General features: G+C 49.9%; 1 protein-coding gene across 10 annotated transcripts in view; it reads right to left on the bottom strand.

Annotated features, from left to right (window-relative positions):
* MAPT (microtubule associated protein tau) overlaps window positions 1–18,094 on the bottom strand; it is a 119,203-nt gene extending 101,109 nt beyond the window's left edge. For 8 of the 10 annotated variants that reach the window (XM_052658001.1, XM_052657996.1, XM_052657997.1 and 5 more), the window contains exon 1: window positions 17,947–18,094. The gene's annotated coding sequence lies outside the window, so the exon portion shown is untranslated. The remainder of the gene's footprint in view (window positions 1–17,946) is intronic. The other 2 variants (XM_052658002.1, XM_052658003.1) reach the window with 1 other exon arrangement.
* Between the last annotated feature and the right edge of the window lie 1,267 nt (window positions 18,095–19,361).

Genomic DNA, 19,361 nt, shown 5'->3' with positions numbered 1-19,361 from the left:
TGAAAAAGAATGTATAACTAAACCAATTTGCTGTACAGCAGAAATTAACACAACATTGTAAATCAACTATACTTCTATAAAATACATTTTTAAAGAACTTTTTCTTTGTCCCTGCTGGGGGAAAAGCAGTGTCTCTTCTTTCCCCTCGGCCCAGGCACTGGCAGTTGAACTAACCGGCAGGACCCCTCAGACTCAGTCAGTGAATGAAGAAGTCAGGGTGAGGCTTGGATGCCAGGAGCCAGCACAGGAGATCCCACCCATGACAAGGTCATGCGGAGAGACCTGACGGGCTAGGTGAGTTAGGTCTCAAGGGGTCCTCTGTCTGAGCATCTACCCTGAAACCAAAATCTGTTTACTGTCTGCTATACTGTACTCTTCTGACAGTACAGAGGGCTATCCCCGACCACCTTTCTCTGGAAAAAGTTAACCTAGAGCTCCAATTAGTCTCCTGCATACGAAAAGAATGTTTCAACTCAAACCCCTTTGATGGCCCTCTAACTTGCCTAACAGTTGGAGACTTTTACAACTTGTGATTGTTTACAGCCCCCCATCCACGAGAGGCATGCAGCTTAAAGCATCTTAAAGATATAGAGCCTTTTCTAAAGAGCTAAGAATTCACTACTGAGTCAATGACTGCTGCCAGGCCTCCATATCCTTTATCTTTTAGGCACCTGGAAGGATATTAATCAATGTAATCGGGATGCAGAAATGGGAATATAGTAGTTTTCATGTTAGCAACACTAGATTTTTGAGTTAATGAATTGTCTCTTTGTTATAAATCACTGTACTCCTCTTTCATTGTTATAAATTGTTGTGTCCTTGCTATGTAAGAATGTAACTTTATTTAGTGCCTACTGAGAGTGGCACCAGACTTTGGGAGGAACAACACTATTAAGGCAAATAAGTCTTCTGGTTGACAAACCCTTATCAGAAAAGGGCCGTAAAATGTTAATTGGCCTTCTGGCCAGAAGATGATGTAAATCACCTAAGACTTGTGTATACAGCTAGGAATGCAGAGAGAAAGTCTGGTCTCCATAAGAGTCAGGGCTGCTGACACTGCATAATTTTGTATTATCCATTGATCTCTATGTACAATCAAAAGTATAAAAGGCCTTTCCGGACAATAAAGGATGGACCAGTTTCTTGGACCAGTTTCTCAGGCCAGCTTCTCGAACTGGTTTCTTAGAAATCTGGCTCCCTCGTGTCTCTCTCTCTTTCTCCCTCTCCCTCCCTTTCCTTTTCAGGCTGAATTCCCATCTGGAGCGTGGAGGCTCGCCAAGTCTACTTACTTGCCCTGGCTTCTAAGACCCACGCGAGAGGGAGCCCAAGGCGGGGCACCCTCTGCTATTCAAACAGGTGCCGGTGGCCTAAGGTAGATGGTGCAAACCTCTTGTCTCGAGGTTTTATTAGTTCTCCACATAAACCAAGCTATTCAGCCTCTTTTCTCCACTAAATTTTCCTACTATACTATTCTTTCCTAATCTCTCTTTATATTTCTAATTAAATAGTCCTTTCCCAAACCCTGACTCCATCCCCGCTTCAAATTCCGTGGATCCACTGGGCCTGGACCCCAGCACTTGATCTTAAGAACAGCAGCTCAGGGTTGAGGAACAGAAATCCTGGGTTCAAATCCCTTGTTAGCCCAAACTAACCAGGTGATTTCAGGTGCCACTGATCTTTCCTGCACCCTGCCTGATTATAGTGCTGTGTATCTATTAATTCCATACTCCTAATTTAACCCCTCTCCTCTCTTTTCCCCTTTGGTAAACCTAAGTTTGTTTTCTATGTCTGTGAGTCTGTTTCTGTTTTATAAATTAGTTGATTTGTGTTATTTTTTTAGATTCCACATATAACTAATATACAGTATTTGTCTTTCTCTGCCTGAAAATGAGTCAGATTTTTAACTGAGACAGACCATTCCTGAAGTCATCCAAATCAGAACAATATTAGTGTATCCAGAAAGCTAGGTCAACCCAATGTTCTTTGCAAACACTGGGCCCTTTGGGGTCGGGGTTTGTTCCGCTCGAAGGTGGCTGTTCCAGGGGTCTTGGCAGTGGAGACCCAGTGATGTAGGGTCTGGTGCCCATCACATGGCCACAGCCTTTGAGGATGAGGTCCCTGCACCTGAGGATAGAGATATGACCAGCATGCCCTGGGCTGTCCAAGCATTCCTGTGCTCCTAGCTTTGCACCCAGGGCCATGCGCAAAGGGGCCACATCCCTCAGCTTCCGCCCAGAACCACGGAACTAACCAGGTCCGAGTCCAGTGCTGAGTACCGCCATGTACTCCATCTTTCAGTCTGGGGTCCTTTTAAGAATTTTCTTTCTTTTTTTTCAAAAAATATTTTTTATGTTGTTTATTTGGCTGCACCAGGTTGTAGCTGCAGCACACATGCTCTTCCATCTTCATTGCCGCATTCGAGATCTTTAATTGTAACATGCAAACTCTTAGTTGTGGCATGTGGGATCTAGTTTCCTGACCCTGAATTGAACCTGGGTCCCCTGCATTGGAGCACAGAGTTTTAGCCACTGGATCATCAGGGAAGTCCCCTTATGAACTTTCATGAAGAAACATTTACTACTCACCTCGAAAACAATTTATAGACTGAAATGATCCCTGTCCTTCCCCTGGGGAAAAAAGAAAAACAAGAGAACAGAAACTAGGGCGGGATCTCACATATGGTATCTTGGCTTTATAGCTAGTGTGTGTGTGTGTTGTTGTTTTTTTTAATTTGAGGGAGAATGTGGGAGGCAAGAACAGAACTGAGAACTGACTCTTGTCATAGGTGGATGGAAGGGTGGCTGTGGGAATGTATTTCAACATCATCAAAGCGCCTGGTGAGGCTGCAGACGCTAAATAATGTGGCACATGTGACCCCAGCCTCACTGGTGTGTGTCCGTCCTTTCTCTGGTCCCCCTCCCTTCTCCTGGTTCTAGAATGTGAGCCACACTGGAGACCTGTGTGTGTGCTCAGTCACTCAGCTGTGCCTGACTCTTTGTGACCCCATGGTCTGTAGCCCACCAGACGCCTCTGCCTATGGAATTCTCCAGGCAAGAATACTGGAGTGGGTAGCCATTCCCTTCTCCAGGGGGTCTTCCCAACTCCGGGATCAAACCCAGGTTTCCCTCATTGCAGGTGGATTCTTTACTGTCTGAGCCACAGTGGAGACCTGGGGGGAAATAAAGTCGATTGCTGACTAAGGGGGATCGGGCAGTACCCCTGAGTGGCTTGGGATATAGGTTTGCCTCCCCTCCCCACTGGAACCCTTTTTCCTAACAGCAGGGACTTCATCTGCCCAGGAAAACCATCCACATTCAATTAAATTCGTCCCTGGGGTCACTGCCTGGGAATCTGAATGTCATTTTCCCTCCTGAGTGTATACCCCAGGGTTCCTCTGGGACCACATTTTCCAGTCTTTTGGTCCCACCTACCCCTCCATGGAAATGGTAAGTGTGAACATTTTTCAAGCTGAAAGAAAAATGAGCTTCACTATTTGATAAGTGTGGACCTGCCCACGACACTAAATTTGGTTCTGCCGTCACCAGAGTCATGAAGCAACAGCCCAGTTTAGAGGCTAGCTTTTAGTCTTAAATATTTTCTCTGGGCTCATGTTACATATGACTGGATCGCGGAGGCTGGAAGGCACGGCTTCTTTGGTCATTAGCACTAAAGACATGTCTGTTGGCGTGGAGAATGGAATCAGAGGCGGAGGGTCAGGGGCTCTAAGGACCTGGAGACAGCAAGACAAGGTTCTGGGACTGGGGCACCATCTGGCTACCTCGCCAGCTCTGAACTCTCTGAACCTTGGTTTGCTCCTCTGCAAAATGAGGATGGTAAGCCCTGCCTCATAGAGGAATAAAGGTTAAATGCAACAATATTTTTAATAAAATTAAAGCCACCTGCTCCTACCATTATTATCAGCATCTTTGTATAGCAAAATAATGGACTAACAGTTAAGTTGGCCTGAATGAAGTAAGGCAAAGCAGAAATTTTAGAATATTTCAAAGGAAGTATGACTTTTATTTTCAAGTCTGTAGAACAACAGAACCATGTACTAGGAGGTGGAGAAGGTACTTTAAACAGGTAAAACTCATCTGACATCAGCCTGTTTGATAGTATCCAGCTGCATGAATCAAGAATAATTATTTTGAGCTTTGCATGTGCCCAGCTCTGTGATTGGGCAAGACACCCAGGGGAGCAGGAAAGCCACACAAGACACAAGACTCGCCCTCAGAGGGCATATCACCTGTGGAAAGACGAAAGCAGCACAGACAAGAAGGAAAATAATTAAGTCAACCACCGTGGTGCTGAGGACTGCTGAGAAATGAAATGTGTTGATGTCGGGATCTCGTGGAGCGCAGTAGCTGGGGGCGGTTTTCAGGGAAGAGTGATCAGGGAAGGTCAGGGTGACTAAAAGAGGGGGAGCAGAAGGGAGAGGGACGTTCTCAACAAAGGTACCATGGGTGAGCTAGGAGCAGAAAGGGCATGATGTATACAAAGGAGCCGAGAGGCAGGATGGCCCAAGGTGGGGCTGGACCAGTAGGACTAGACAGGGAGGCCAAGTTGTGGCATATGGAGGCGGGCAGGCAGCGAGAGGTGGGGCCTGGCTCAGCAAGGGACAGAAGAGGTAATCGTGGATTCATGCTTGGATGGGGGCAGGGCAGATGACAGGGCTGTTCTGGGAAGAGGAGTTTGGCAATGGCCTGCCAAAGGGATTGGGCGTCAATTTCAGAACTGAACTCGAAAGCAATTCATTATCATTTTCACGATGATCCAGGGGTGAAGCGATAAAGGCAGACGTTTCTTTCAGCACTGGTGCAGATGGATTGGAAGAGGAGAGCAGATCCAAGTGATGTAGAGGAAGAAACTGATGGTTAAGTCGGTTCCAGGATATGGCGGGAAGAAGAGTGTAAGACTCCACGGTTTGCCATACGGGGACTGCAGGATGGGCGGTTCCAAGGAGCAAAGTGGATGGGACTATGGCATAGTGAGGGCAGCTTTGGAGACAGCAAACAAAGGCAGATGATGTAGGGATACTAAGTATGGTCAAAGCCAGCCACTCATTAGAGGAGCCAGGCTGTTGTCAGGGTGGGGGCAACATACCAGCCTGGAAATATCAATACTTCCCCGACTATTGGCATAAAAAAAAAAAAAATCCTCCATTCCCAGGGCAAAAGCAAATAGACTGTAACCCAGCACCAGCTCAATTCAAATTCCAAGTGCAAGTGTTCAATTAATGAGCCTGCACCATGCCTCTTGCCACCAAATAGCCATTAGAATATTATACCATCAAAGTCAACTCCAGCCTTTAATTTAATCACTCTCGCCTTAATCGATTCCCGGCACGTGCTAAACACACTGGCGGGAAGAGGCTGCCCCAGGACATAATTAGAATATGAGATTTGGCACCAAGTCCCTGTTTGACTAGGAGGAAACTGAAACCCCCCGAGGAAACAGAAAGGCTCCCAGGGAATTAATTCCCTGCGAGGGACATGGCATGAGCCCAGGAGGCCCCAGCCCCTCTCCAACAAGGGGGCACTGGCAGGGTGGGATATCACTTGAGGTCATACTAAAGCCACCCCACCCACTGTCCTGCACCTGGCTTTCAGCTTCCCCTGCATAGAAGGGATAGATGAGACCAGTACAGGCTGGACTGTGGATGGCTGTCCATGCATTCAGGCTCAGGCCCAGCTGCCTGGGCGCTCACCCCTGGGAAGCAGTCTGTACCTACCGTCCGGTTGGTGCTAAAGGAGAGAGAAAGCGGCAGAGGCTATAACCCGCCAGGCTCAGCCCGAGAGAGACTTCAGATCAGGTGCAGGACTGCGGCTCTCAGGAGGCGCCCTCAGCCCTATCCTTGCAGCGCTTGTTTTCTGAAAAGCTCAGAGGAATTCTCCAAGATGGGTGTATTTTAGTTCTGTGATTACTCAGTGAGAAGAAAGGCCACATGATCGTCCATTCTCAGAAGGAAGATTGAATAAACCCATTTTACAAACGGAAGAACGAAGGTTCAGGAATTTTTTTCCTTTTTGCCTAAACTCTTGGCTTGTGGGATATTAATTCCCTGACTCTTAGTTCCCCGACCAGGGACTGAACCCAGACCCTTGGCAGTGAAAGTATGCCAAATCCTAATCATTGGATCGCAAGGGAATTCCGGGAGCCCTCCTTATTTATTTATTTTGGCTGTGCTGGGTCTTCGTTGCTGAACCAGGGCCTCCTCTAGTTGTGGTTAGCAGGAGCTAGTCTCTTGTTGCCGAGCACAGGGTGTAGGTTGCACAGGCTTGAGTAGTTTCAGCACATGGGCCTAGTTGCTCTGAGGTATGTGTGGCTGATCTTTCCAGACCAGGGATCAAACCTGTGTCTCCTGCATTGGGAGGTAGATTCCTATCTGCTGCGCCACTGGGGAAGTCCTTCCAGGGACTTGACCCTCCAGGGAATCTTAATTATGGCCACAATTGGTAGATAAACAGGAAGGTTGCAATTATACTCAGGGCTGGGTAAGCCCAAGCAGTGACAGACCACCCCCCACCCCCCGACCCCCACCAAAATAAAGGACGCCTAACTTTTGGAATTCAGTCTCGCTGGTAGATAAGGAGATGTTTTAAAAAGATTTTTGCTTGGCCCAGATTGTCAATTTATAACATGAATCCTGCCAGTTAAAAAAATTTTTTCCCTGCATTTCTCATGAGACATCAAGCCATTGGTTCATAATTATTTATAGCACTTTAGTGACATTGAAAGGGATTTATTTCAATGTACTCCATCTGCATTAGTACTCTGCAGGGAACAGAGTGCTGCGACCACTCCTGGCTGCTAAGAAGGGAGGACCTTCAGACCTAGGGCAGGAAGAAAGGAGCCCAGGGAGAGACCCCCAGGGGGCACATCATCCCCACAAGATCAACCCTGGGGGAAAGATTAATAGGTTTAGAGAAGGTTCAGGTGAGTCTGTGAATGATCAGTCCATTATTTAAGGGGATTTGGGGGTGTTTTGAGAAATCCTTTGTTTCTAAGCCGGTCTCATGGAGATAGCAGAGGCAGAAGCTGAACTGCTGTGCCGTGGGCTGGGGCCAGCATAGAATTCCTGTTTTTAGCAAATAGACAAGGCAGAAAATGAACAGCAGAAGGGCAGGCGGCTCTTCCAAACAGCTATTCCTGGCAGTTCTTGGCAAGTGGCAGCTTTGAAAGGGACAGGTTTCATACGAAGCAAACCATGAAGATTATCTTGCCCCAGGGTAGCATGTTATGTACAATTATTTCAGTTTTATAGACAACTTTTGCTTGACTTATCAACGTGTCCGTGCATGTATGTGTGTTAACTCGCTTTAGTTGTGTCCGACTCTTACATTGATTTAAATTCTGACACATTACCAATACCAGCACTGAAAGTTGTACCAGTTTTCAGCAAACCCAATATAAAACACCCAGACATAAATAAGGTAGTGAATATTCACATTTATATATAAAACCAAAGAGATTCTGTAAACTATAACCTTTCCTTGGGCGCTTAAGCCTATATTATTTATTTGGCTCCTTTAATTTTTACAAGTTCCAATTTGTCAATGTCTTCTTTTGTTTATTATGCTTTTGGTATCATATTTAAGAAGTCATTGACGAATGTAATATTGTGAAGCTTTTATCCTCTGTTTTCTTCTAAGAGTTTTATAGTTTTGTTTTGTTTTTTCAGCCACACTGCAAGGCATGAAAAAACTTTCCCAATCAGGGATCAAGCCTATGCCCTCTGCATCAGGAGCACAGAGTCTTAACCACTGGACCACCATGGAAATCCTCAAGCCTTTAGATTATTAATTATCCGATAAACCTCTTTTTGAGATCATGAGAGAGGGAATGAGGTAAGACAGTAGTTTGGTATCACTGTCCAATCAAGAACAATTGGAAATAAGCCTCTCTGAAATGCTTTGTAAATCAATGACAGAACTGGATTTGATCCAAGACAACTCTGTTGACACATAATTTAGAATTCTGGTTCTAATTCAGGGGGAAGGGCTGTCGTTTATCCTGGGGGAGGGGCACAGTTCCATGATTCCATGAATTGGTCCTTTCTGCCACTCCCTTCTTGGCATTATGAGATTGGCTGTGGATCACATCACAGGGAGCTGTAGACGCAGGGGTCTTCTGGTATCTTTTGTGTCCTGAGGAGGACACAAGGATGAAAGTGCCTCCTGAGGCTTTTTGTCGTAGGCTTAGGCCTCAAGACAATATCACCCACCCTTCCAGGGAAACCAGAAAACTAGGCCATAGGCTGGAAGAAAAACCTGCAGCTGGGACCAGAGGTAATTCATGTCCTTCTTCTCTTTAATGCTTCATTTAGCAGTGGAGGAGACAGGACCAAAGGTCCATGAATGAAACATCATTAACAATGTCTTCAGATTTAATTCAAATGTGCTGATTTAAACATGCTTTTTAAAATTGCTGGACCTTGATCTAAAACTCCCTCACTAAAGAGAGTTAACATGGTCAAGAAAATTTAAATTTATGTTGAGTTTTATGGGGAGAATTTTGCAACATCCCCTTAAGGAGGGATGCTATGTGAATGAATTCCAAATGCCGCGCTGGTCCTGCAAGACGGGCAGGAGATGCAGGGAAGACACAAAAGTATCCACAGCAGGCCCACTCCTTCCAGAAGCAGAAATGATGGAGGGTAAATACTCAGGGCTGAGTCTCCAGGGCCTGATGTCCACAGCCAGGGCCTCAGCCTACCACAGTCAACCTTCTAGATCCATCATATTTGTCACAATAGTCACACCACTTAAGTATGGTGCAAGCTGATTACATTCAAGTGTTAAATGAATTCTGAAAATCATTCATTGGCTTTAAGAAAACCAAGCTGAATACTTTGGACAGATTTCATAAAGGTGAGTAATTTTTAAGCTGTCAAACAGGATGTCAAAGATTGTGGGAAAATATAGTAAAGCTCTAGCGAGACTCTACATTGAGATTACACACAGTGTAACCCCTTGTTCCTATAGCTGGAAGTCCTAGGCAATGCATTACAGGTGCTGCTTATGCCAAAAAGACAAGGAATTCCAGCTAGCTGACCCAAACACCAAGAGGCCTGGGCTCTACAGCAAGAGATGGGGAAGGGGGAATGAACAACTATCTGGTTAAGTTAAATGTCTGAAAAATATATGTATCATTTTTTATGATTTTCTGATTTAATGACTTTTGAAAAAAAGGTATTATGACTTTCATGGATAAAGTGTTAGTTGTTCAGTGTGTCTGACTCTTGGCAACCCCATGGACTGGGGTCCTCTGTCCATGGAAATCTCCAGGCAAGAATACTGGAGCAGGTAGCCATTCCCTTCTCCAGGGGATCTTCCTGACCCAGTGATTGAACCCAGGTCTCCTCCACTGCAGGCAGATTCTTTACCATCTGAGCTATGATAAAAAGGCTACTTCTATTTATTTATTTGGCCACACTGGAAAGCTTGTGGGATCTTAGTTCCCTGGTCAGGGATTGAACATGGTCCCTTAGCAGTGAAAACATGGAGTCTTAATCACTGGATAGATTTACTAATAATCAGATTTATTAACTCAGATAGAACTCTGGTTATTGGATGCTTGGCATTGCCTGGATTCAAAATATGTCGAGTTTGCTTCATTTAACATTTTTCTACTTGACTCTCGGCTGCCACCGTGAATCAGCCTGCTTCCGAGTTTACCCAGTTCAGTACTGCTTCATTATCTCATTTGTAATCTCTCTCCTGAACGGCCTTCCATTAGTTCTGTTGCTTTCTCAGTCTCATCTGTGCTCACTGTTTATGCAATGAGTGAACAGTAAGATATCGGAGTGAAGTGAAAGTCGCTCACTCTTGTCCAACTCTTTGCAACCCCATGGACTATACAGTCCATGGCATTCTCCAGGCCAGAATACTGGAGTGGGTAGCCTTTCCCTTCTCCAGGGGGATCTTCCCAACCCAGGGGTCAAACCCAGGTCCCCGGCGTTGCAGGTGGATTCCTTACCAGCTGAGCCACAAGGGAAGCCCAAGAATACTGGAGCGGGTAACCTATTCCTTCTCCAGCAGATCTTTCTGACCCAGGAATTGAACTGGGGTCTCCACTGGTAAAGTGGATTCTTTACCAACTGAGCTATCAGGGAAGCCATCGAACTGCTAAGCCGGCTCACCAGTAGTCCCAAGTTGGTGGGAGAGAGGGCGGTTCAGCTCAGGCTTGTGTGGAGAGTACACAGCCTATTTCTGGTGTACAGTGGATTTCAGGAAGGAAGAGGGCAGAAGCAGGGACAACAGATCATAAGTCATTCTGCTCACCTATGGCAAGAGGTACACTGACACATGGGTGTGTGTGATTTTCCAGGGGGCTTCATTTCCATTCAAATGACACCACTTGCCTGGTTCCAGATGGGACAGCCTACTTCTATCTTGATCCCCACTCAGTGTAACTATATATCTGTTCAACTGCTTCCATCATCTGGGTCAATCGGAGCCTTTGCACATTCATCCAATCACAAGAGTCTACTCGAAGGTTGCTGGCCATGGAGCCATTTAATGAGGAATTATTATGTGCCAAGCCCTGGGCTAAGCACTACATCACCCCACTTAAACCCCATAGCAACCAGCAAGATAGGTACTATTGTACCTCAAGTTACAAAGAAGAAAAAAACCTCTCTAAGAGGCTAAACAACCCAGCTTAGGGCTTGCAGTGAGTAGGGAAGGGGGATTTGCACCCAGGAGTTCTGATTCAAGCCCCCATCCTCAACCATTAGGGCAAACATGTAGCTTCTACGTGCAAGACACTGCCCTGAGCTGGGGAACCTGCCCAGGGAAAGCCAGTATCTGCCCTCCAGGCACTCACAAACCTTCCCTGAATAGTTGAGGCACAGAATGCATTTCTTGGGGATTAAATCTTAGTCTTCCTGATGAGGGCAGGTGCAGAGCCCATTGAAATCTCAACCAAGCAAAAACAATTTCAGATAATCCACCTGGAGGTCATTCAAGCTGGCATTTTGTGGAAGCTGATTCCTACCCCTATTCTGTGCTTATCCTCAGCCACTCAGTTGTGTCTGACTCTTTTGTGACCCCATGGACTGTAGCCAGCCAGGCTCCTCTGTCCATGGAATTTCCCAGGCAAGAATGCTGGAGTGGGTTGCCATTTCCTACTCCAGGGGATCTTTCTGATCCAGTGATCGAACCCATGTCTCCTGTGTCTCCGGCACTGGCAGACAGATTCTTTACCACTGCACCATGAAATGTTTCCTAATCAAAGAACCCTCAAAGCTCAAAAACCACCCTGAGCTGGCCTCAAACTGTCTCCTCGCGCTCAGGTGGGGGCCATCTATGCAGAGAAGGAACCTGGCAGGAGCGTGGCACCTGAGTCAGGGAAAGAAGTCTTGGACAGCAATCCTGTTGGCAAGGAAACAGAAGACAGTCTGGAGTGTGCGGTATGCGGCCCATCACCCACACAGGAGGCTGTGTGAAGCAGCAGGATCACAGCTGGGTGGAGCGGCAGTGAGTCCTGTGGGTGGAGGATTCCAGGTCGCCCTCTACACCACAGTGTGACAGAATATTTACTGCAGAGCCTGGGCCCCAGAAAGTGAGAGAAGCCCCCGGGCCCACCTTTGCTGAGGGGGACTGAGATTCTTGCCTGAAGTCCTTCCTATGCCCACCCCACTCCTCTCACACCCGCAGGCTCAGAGCTGGGTCCCAGTGGCAGCTGCTAAAGCTTCAACCTCTCCAAGGTGCAGAACCTAAGATGGGGATCAGATGTCCCTAAAACTTCAGTAACTTGACTTTAACCATAGCTGAGTCTATGTCACAATCCCCTCATCTTGATTTCTAGCCTTCTTGGAGCCAAAAAGGCCTGGCTGCTCCTTTGTATAACCGAGAAGTCCCAATACCCTGGATTTGGGGGGAAGAGGTTTAAGATCCCCAGGGTATTTTCCCTGTTTTATAAACAGGCACAGAGGTTGAGTGAAACCCTTGTTTCATTTGTCAAAGCCGAAATTCCGAGCTTTAGGCTGTGCTCCAATTAGAGACTCTTTACAAAAGTTCATGTGTGAGTCAGTGGTTGGAATTAGAATATTCCACTGGGTCAATGTTATAGATTGTGCTTGGGTTCCTGCTAACCCACAATTGCCTGTTAAGCCCACGTGCAGCTGAACACGGAAGGAGTCTACTGGCAGACACTCAGCTCCACTACTCACTGGCTGTGTGACCTTTAGTGAGTTACTAAACCTCTCTGTACTCCAGTTTCCCCATATATAATCCTGAGTTAACAGAACCCGCCTACATAAAGGGGCTGTTGTGGGGATTAAATGAGGTAATCTCTGGGGAGCACCTGGGCTTCCCAGGTGGCTCAAGTGGTAAAGAATCCGCCTGCCAGTGGAGAGACCTGGGTTTGTTCCCTGGGGCGGGAAGATGCCCTGGATGAGGAAATAGCAACCCACTCCAGCATTCCTGCCAGGATAATTCCATGGACAGAGGAGCCTGGTGGGCTATAGTCCATGGGGTGGCAAAGAGCCGGACACGACTGAGCACACACCCTAAGGAGCACTTAGAACAGGGACTCCAAGAAGATACTCAAGGAACATGAATGTGGCAGTCGCTCAGTCGTGTCCAACTCTTTGCAACCCCATGGACTGTATAGTCCATGGAATTCTCTAGGCCAGAATACTGGAGTGAGTAGCCTTTCCCTTCTCCAGGGGATCTTCCCAACCCAGGGATTGAACCCACGTCTCCCATATTGCAGGCAGATTCTTTACCAGCTGAGCCACAAGGGAAGCCCAAGAATACTGGAGGGGGTAGCCTATCCCTTCTCCAGTGGATCTTCCTGACCCAGGAATCGAACTGGGGTCTCCTGCATTGCAGGTGGATTCTTTATCAACTGAGTTATGAGGAAAGCCCCATAAGACGCCACTAAGATGATGGTGCCAGGGTAACGGTGTTTCTGTAGCAGGGCTTCTCAACCCTGGCTCTAGGACTTTTGCGGCCAGGTCTCTGAGGCACTCTGGGCCTTGTTCAGCAGCATCCCTGGCCTCCATCCACTAGATGCTAGTAGCACCCACCACCCAGTTGTGGAAATAAAAAGTGTCTCTAGACATCCCAGTGGCCCCAGGGGTTGAGAACCACTGTTTTACAGGAAGGCCGCTGACAGTTCCAACTGAATGTCGGATTCCTCTTTCTGCTGCAGCCCACTGGTGACGCCGGGGTGTTCTCTTCCCCTCACTGGCTGAAATGCCCCTCCCATGCCAGCTCCAAGTCTAGTGGAAGCGCCTCTGCTGGAAAGTTAGGAATGGGTGGTCAGGGGGGATTTTCTGGGGGTGTGGTGGGGTTGCGGGTCCTCTAAGGGGAATGATGAAAAATGGGAGGAAGGAGGAGCAGAGGCAAAAGGGCTTTTCCCTCTCTGACCCTCTGACCTCCTGCACGAGGTGGTGGGGCAGGATCTTCCTTACCCCGAGGGGAGTGTGGTCTCTCCCCTGTCTGTTCATCTGGCAAATGAAGGTAAAGTGAGTGGTGGGGACCAGGCTGGGGACACCTGCAGCAGGAAGGGGGAAGGCGAGGAAGAGGAGGGGAGGGGAGGAGGGGCTCAGGCAGCGTTCTGGGTGTCATTTTGACAGAGCAGCTGGGGACAAACTGGATTGGATTTCTCTCCCAAGTTTCATTTAAAAAAAAAATTCATTTATTTGGGTGCACCGGGTCTTAGTTGCCACGTGTGGGATCTTTTAGTTGTGGCATGTGGGATCTAGATCCTGACCAGGAATCGAACCCCTGCATTGGGGACTCCATGTCTTAGCCCCTGGACCACAGGGGAAGTCCCCCCAAAAATTCTTTTTTAGAATTTACTTATGTTTAGTTGAAGGATAATTGCTTTGCAGTATTGTATTGGCCCCCAAGACTTCTTGATGACATGACCTCGAATAAGGCCCTCCTCCCATTCTGCTTTGTTTTCATCACTTTTTTTGACCTGCATTTTCCCATTTTATCCATTTATTTGTTAAATGAGCATGGCCCAAAGACCTGCTGTTATGTCTAGCACTGTATTAAGCTCCTGAGGGTGTTTTTGTTTGTTTGTGAGTGATTCTTTTTCAAGGTGAGCCTAACCAAAGGCACAATCTAATTGAAAATCAACATATGTTCATGTACATAGCTGTGGAGCCACCCAAATCATATACATAAACGCTGAGGAAAGGTGGAATAAAACACAGTTTCTTAAACTTCTCAACAAATGGGCTTCATGAATTGATGTTAAAAGGGCAAAAGGAAAATTCAGCTTAAACAAAGGGCACCCCAATTCTGTAACATCTCCAGGCTGCCACAGCTCTCAAAGAGCATGTGGGTCAAAGGACATGTTCAAAAGAAGAGGCTATTTTCCCAACTGGAATAAATCTGACCCTTCTTCAATCAAACTGACTGCAAGTTTTTTTTTCTTGTGATTTGTGGGAATAATCCATTTCTTTTGTTCCCGTCAGGGGATCTGTGCCAGATACTAGAAACCACTCAAAAGCCACACCCTTCCGAGATGTGCAGAGGAGGTCAAGACGGTCCTGACTGTCATTCATTCCCCAAACCAGCAAAGCTGACAAGTGCCTCTCTCAAACTGTCCAAAGTTGAACCCCAAGAATCAAGCCAGGTTATTGCAGTACACATAACCTGTTATAGAAGCAAATGTTGGTCAAGAAATTGATTAGCTTCAAGAGTCACTCGAGTGGTTGCTGGGAGGAGGTGTGCTATTTATTTAGGGGAAGGTTTAGAGGTGGAGGAATGGGAAGGCAATTCTTATCGGGCAAACATACAGGCAAACATAAGCAGCATCATAAAACACAAAATGATACTTTAATTAATTACGGTAGGAAAGGCATTTCTCTTTTTGTTGTTGGACAGGTCAGTTGGAGGGACAAGGATCAGAAAAAGCCCGAAGCTGTCCTGCTGAGCCTGAAGGCGAGTGGCCCGGAGGGGCAGGCCGGCAGTCCCCTCAACAGGTCCCCTCAACCATCCCAACCCATACTAGCCAGAGACCCGCCCATGGTCCCGAGTGCCTGACGCCAAGCAGGTCTTCCGGACTTAAAACAGCCCCCACCTGCAGTAGAGTCCGGGATAGGAGTCGATGGCCCTCGCATCGGTGATGCGGCGGCTGGCTCAGCGCTTCAGCGTCGGAGCGTGGGCGCAAACGGGGTATCCCTGGCGATCCCAGGTAGGCAAGCGCGCCCAGAGTCAGGGATGGAGTTTCTGGATCAGCGTAGGAAGGACCATCTCCTGGTCCCCGGATTCCCCTGTTCACAACTCCTCCTGGCCTTGCAGACCCCAGAGGCCCATCAAATCGCCAAAACAACGCAAAACAGAGTAAAAACTCGGAAGCCTGTACTGCACTTTGTTTCTAGTACTGGGCTAAAGACACTCGCCTCTGCCGGCTCTTTTCCCCCCAACTGACAGGAGATGACCTCTCTGCCCCAGGTCCATCATGGGCAGCGGCGGCCGCGGGCTCCCCGTTCCCAGGGCCCCTCCGAGACCCTCGCTCTGTCTGATATCAGAATCTCTCCTCCAGCTGTATTGGCGGGGATGATGCTCGAATTGATCCTTGAACCTCTCCAAACCAGATTCGATCTTGAAGCCACGGGAAGGTTCGGCCTGGCGCGGGCAGACTCTCATCCCCAACCGAGTCATTCCGCGCCTATTCAGATAAATCTGCGCGGCTCGAGAAGACAATTTGGCCCCTAAAATGCTCACCCTTCTCAGAACTGCGCCCTCGCACCAGTTTCCAGCGATAGAATTAACCAGAAAGCCGGCCAGGATCCGGCAAATGGAAGGCAGGCGAGACTCAGATATGTTCGCCAGGGCCCGAACTCGCCTCTCTATCCACTCCCACCTCCCCCAAGGCCCCCTCCCCCATCCTCACCTCCCGGTTTCAAGGCGGCGGCGAACTCGGACTCTTAAGCGAAAATCCCGCACAGTTCTAAAATAAAATTCGACTACAATAATAAAACACGAGAGATGTCTATCTGGGTGGCTTCAGCCGCCGGAGTCCAATAAGAGCCATGGGTTCAGGGCTTGCGGGGGAGGTTTCCCTCCATCATCCCCCAGGAGCCGGGGCCGGGGGCCTGGTCCTGCCTATCCCAGGTTCTCAATCTCTGTTCGGAAGGGGCGGGGCAACGCCCCCAGGTCTATTCCCCCCGCTCTTGTGGTCTCCTTGACAACCTCCCCCCTGACCCCCCTCTAGTCCTCTTAATAAAATGGGTGTGGCCCGCAGCATCCGAGAAGACCTCTTGCCCCCTCCTCACAATCTCCCTCCTGGCGAAGCAACAGGGCGTGAAGCGAAGAGGGGCCCCGCCTTCGAGCTCCCACCGGGGATCGCCGGTGCTCCTTGGTGTGCAGCCTGGTGGGGCGTGGCCCCCGGACGCTCCAGGTGTGGGGAGGGGCATCGTTCCTCTGCGGCCACCGGCGAGGCGCGCAGGGACCTCGGATCCCACTCCTTCGGCCCCTCGGAGGCTTTCCGGCGCGCGCCCCGGTTCTGGGAGAGGGCTGCGCGGGGTCAGGCCCGGTCCATGCGTGCCCCCCGGGAGGACTAGAGTTCCTCGACCTCGGCGAGCTCCGAGATCTAACAAAGGGCTCGGAAATGAGGGGCAAAAAGCGGGGGGAGGGGCGGGAGCTCTGGTTAAACACCTTCATAGAATAAAAGCCAAAAATCAGGGCTGGCAACACAGATCACGTTAGCCCTACACACAAAGCAGTCAAGCCCCCGAGGAAGATCTCGGGTGAACGACCCCGGTACTCGGGCAACAAATGCCAAGATTTCAGCGCTAATTGCTCCCCCTCCCCTTAATGACAGTCCCCGCCCTGTCCTCCTAAGCTCAGCCATCCGGCTTGGCATGGCACTGTAAAGACGTGACACACCGCAAAAAGATGGCACCTCGCGATCGGAGGGGAAAAAAGCAGGGGTGGAAGTGGGAGGAGGCACAGCCTACCCTCCCCCTCCTCGCCCACCCGGGTCCACACCCACTGCCGCAGTGAGGGGCGAGCCCTGCGCGCAAGCCCCGCGCCTCCGGCAGGGAGCGCACACGCCGGACTCCCCGCGCAGAGCGCAGAGAAAGGGGCCCGCCCCGAAATGCACCTGCCGCCCCTGAGCGGGTCTGTGCGGGGCTGCGGCTGTGCGCACCCTCGAGCCGGGATCTGCAGCTGCGAAGCCCTTCCATATCCCAAGTCCAGGTGACCCCTGCCTTGTTGAGCCTCCACGTTGGGACCCGCGCACTACGTTCTCTCGGGCACTGCGCTGCTCGCGTCTCGGTGCCAGGCGCGCGCAGGGGGAAGGGCAACTAAAGTGACAGCGCCGAGACCCCCCCCCCCATCTCCCCGATTTCACTCCCAGCCCCCAAATGTCCCCTGCGGGTTTCTGAAGGAGGAAAACGAGAGGAGGGTGGGCCACCGCCTTAAGCCAAGGGCCGCGAAAGCCCGGCTGAAATCAGGGCCGGGGAGGGGTAGGGAGGGGCAGGCAGGGAGTCATCTTTTCTAGAAACCGATCAATACCTTGTCTGCAAACCGAGGCAGAGAAATTGGATTACAGGTTAGGTTTCGGGGGTCGTCATTGGACCCCTCTCCACCCACCCCCCCCAGAATCACACGCCCATTGCGGCAAAAGACGGTGTTCGAGCGTGCATAGCAGCCCCCTCCCCCAGATCACCGCCATCCGCGCCCCACCCTGTGGGCACAACCTCTGCCGGGTCCGCGTGAAGCGGGTCTTGTAGACAACCCCCCCCACACACACACACAGGACATACACACACACGCGCGTGCATCCCTTGCATAGGTCCCTTTTCCAAGTCACCCCAATCCCAGCGCTGGAGCGCAGAGGGCGCAAGGAGCGGCCGCCGCCGTTGCCCCCGACCAATGCCCACCTCATGAAACCCATCTCTGAGGAGAGGGGCGGCGGTATGCAGGTGCAGCCGGGCGGACCGGGAGGCAGATTTCGGAGCCTCGCACTTACCTGATAGTCGACAGAGGGCGAGGACAGTAGAGGGAGGCAGAGGAGAAAGTGGCTGTGGTGGCGGCGGCAGAAGGTGGGCGGCGGCGGCGGCGGCGCTGCTGCTGGTGCCTGAGCTGGTGGGTGGCGGAGATTGCGAGCGCGCGCACGAGCGGAGAGGGCGCGCTCCGGCGGCCGGCGCAGGCGCGAGCCGCGGGAGCGCGAGCCTTCCCAGGGGAGGGGCGGGCCGTGAGGCCTCGGTGGGCGTATTCTCCTCCGGCCACCAGTGGGCGCGCACGAGCGCCCCAAGGTTCGGCCCTTCCCCGCCTCCCTGCTCTCTCCTCTCGGCGCTTCCCGTCCAGGGTCTCCCCTCCTCCCACGACTTGGGCCGCGGCGCTGACCGCAACGCGCACGCGCGCCCCTTGGCGCACGCGCACTCTGGGTCGCCTGTCGCGGTTGGAGCCTTTGTCTTGTCTGAGGGGTCTCCTCCCCTGGGAGGATGGCTTGGTTGCTCCCTGGGTCGAGAAGGGGCTAGGGGCTCCGCCCCCAGGTCCGCTGCCTCTTTTATCTCCCTGACGTCTTGGAGTGATGTCCTGTGTCGGGAACGTTCTGGGCGAGTTTCCATATGGCCATCCCTCCAGTCCGCCCCAGACCTCAAAACCTCCCCGGGCTTGCCCCTCTGATCGCTGGCACCCTGACTCTCCCCTGAATTTCCCGAAATGATTCCCCTTGTTGCAGATCAGTTTCCTTGGGTCTGCTTTCTTTCGACCTGCTTTCTTTTCACCTTTTTGTTTTGTTTTTGATCAAGGTGAATTCTTGGCAAATCTACTTCAATTTGCTAAGACTTACAACTGAGTTAAGGCTAACTTAGTTGTAATAAGGTAGTGCAAGGTTTTGAAGGGTTTGGGGTTTTTTGTTTTAACAAGGATCATTCAGATCTATTATCTTCACCCTAAGGATAAAATCTTAAATTAGATGAAGTTTCACTTACCGCGTTACAAAACATTTTCACCTATAAAGTTATTTTTATCTTGTTTGTCAAACACTGTTACACTGTATAGAGTTTGAGATCTGGATTTCTAAATTCCTGCTGGAGATTCTCACCTGGATAACACTGCTTCAGATTGAAACTGACCAGGGTGTTCTTGCCTGGAGAATCCCAGGGACTGGGGACCCTGGTGGGCTGCCATCTATGGGGTCGCACAGAGTCGGACACAACTGAAGTGACTTAGCAGCAGAGGCTTTCATCCTCTCAGTCAGCCAATCTCTAGGCTTTGTCCTTAGCTGGTCTCCCCAACATCTAATTTAAGCCCTGACAGTCAGTGGGAGGCTTTAAATGCATAAGGGCTTGGGGACCGCTGTCGTGTACTAAAAAGACAGGAATTTGTCTTAAAGCTTTTATTTCCATAGCTCACAATTTTTCAAAACTGTTGTGTGTT

This window comes from Budorcas taxicolor, chromosome 19 (assembly GCF_023091745.1).
Source record: "Budorcas taxicolor isolate Tak-1 chromosome 19, Takin1.1, whole genome shotgun sequence".
NCBI lineage: Eukaryota > Metazoa > Chordata > Mammalia > Artiodactyla > Bovidae > Budorcas > Budorcas taxicolor.
The sequence above is the reverse complement of the archived record's forward strand: the minus strand, read 5'-3'. Positions and strand labels throughout refer to the sequence as shown.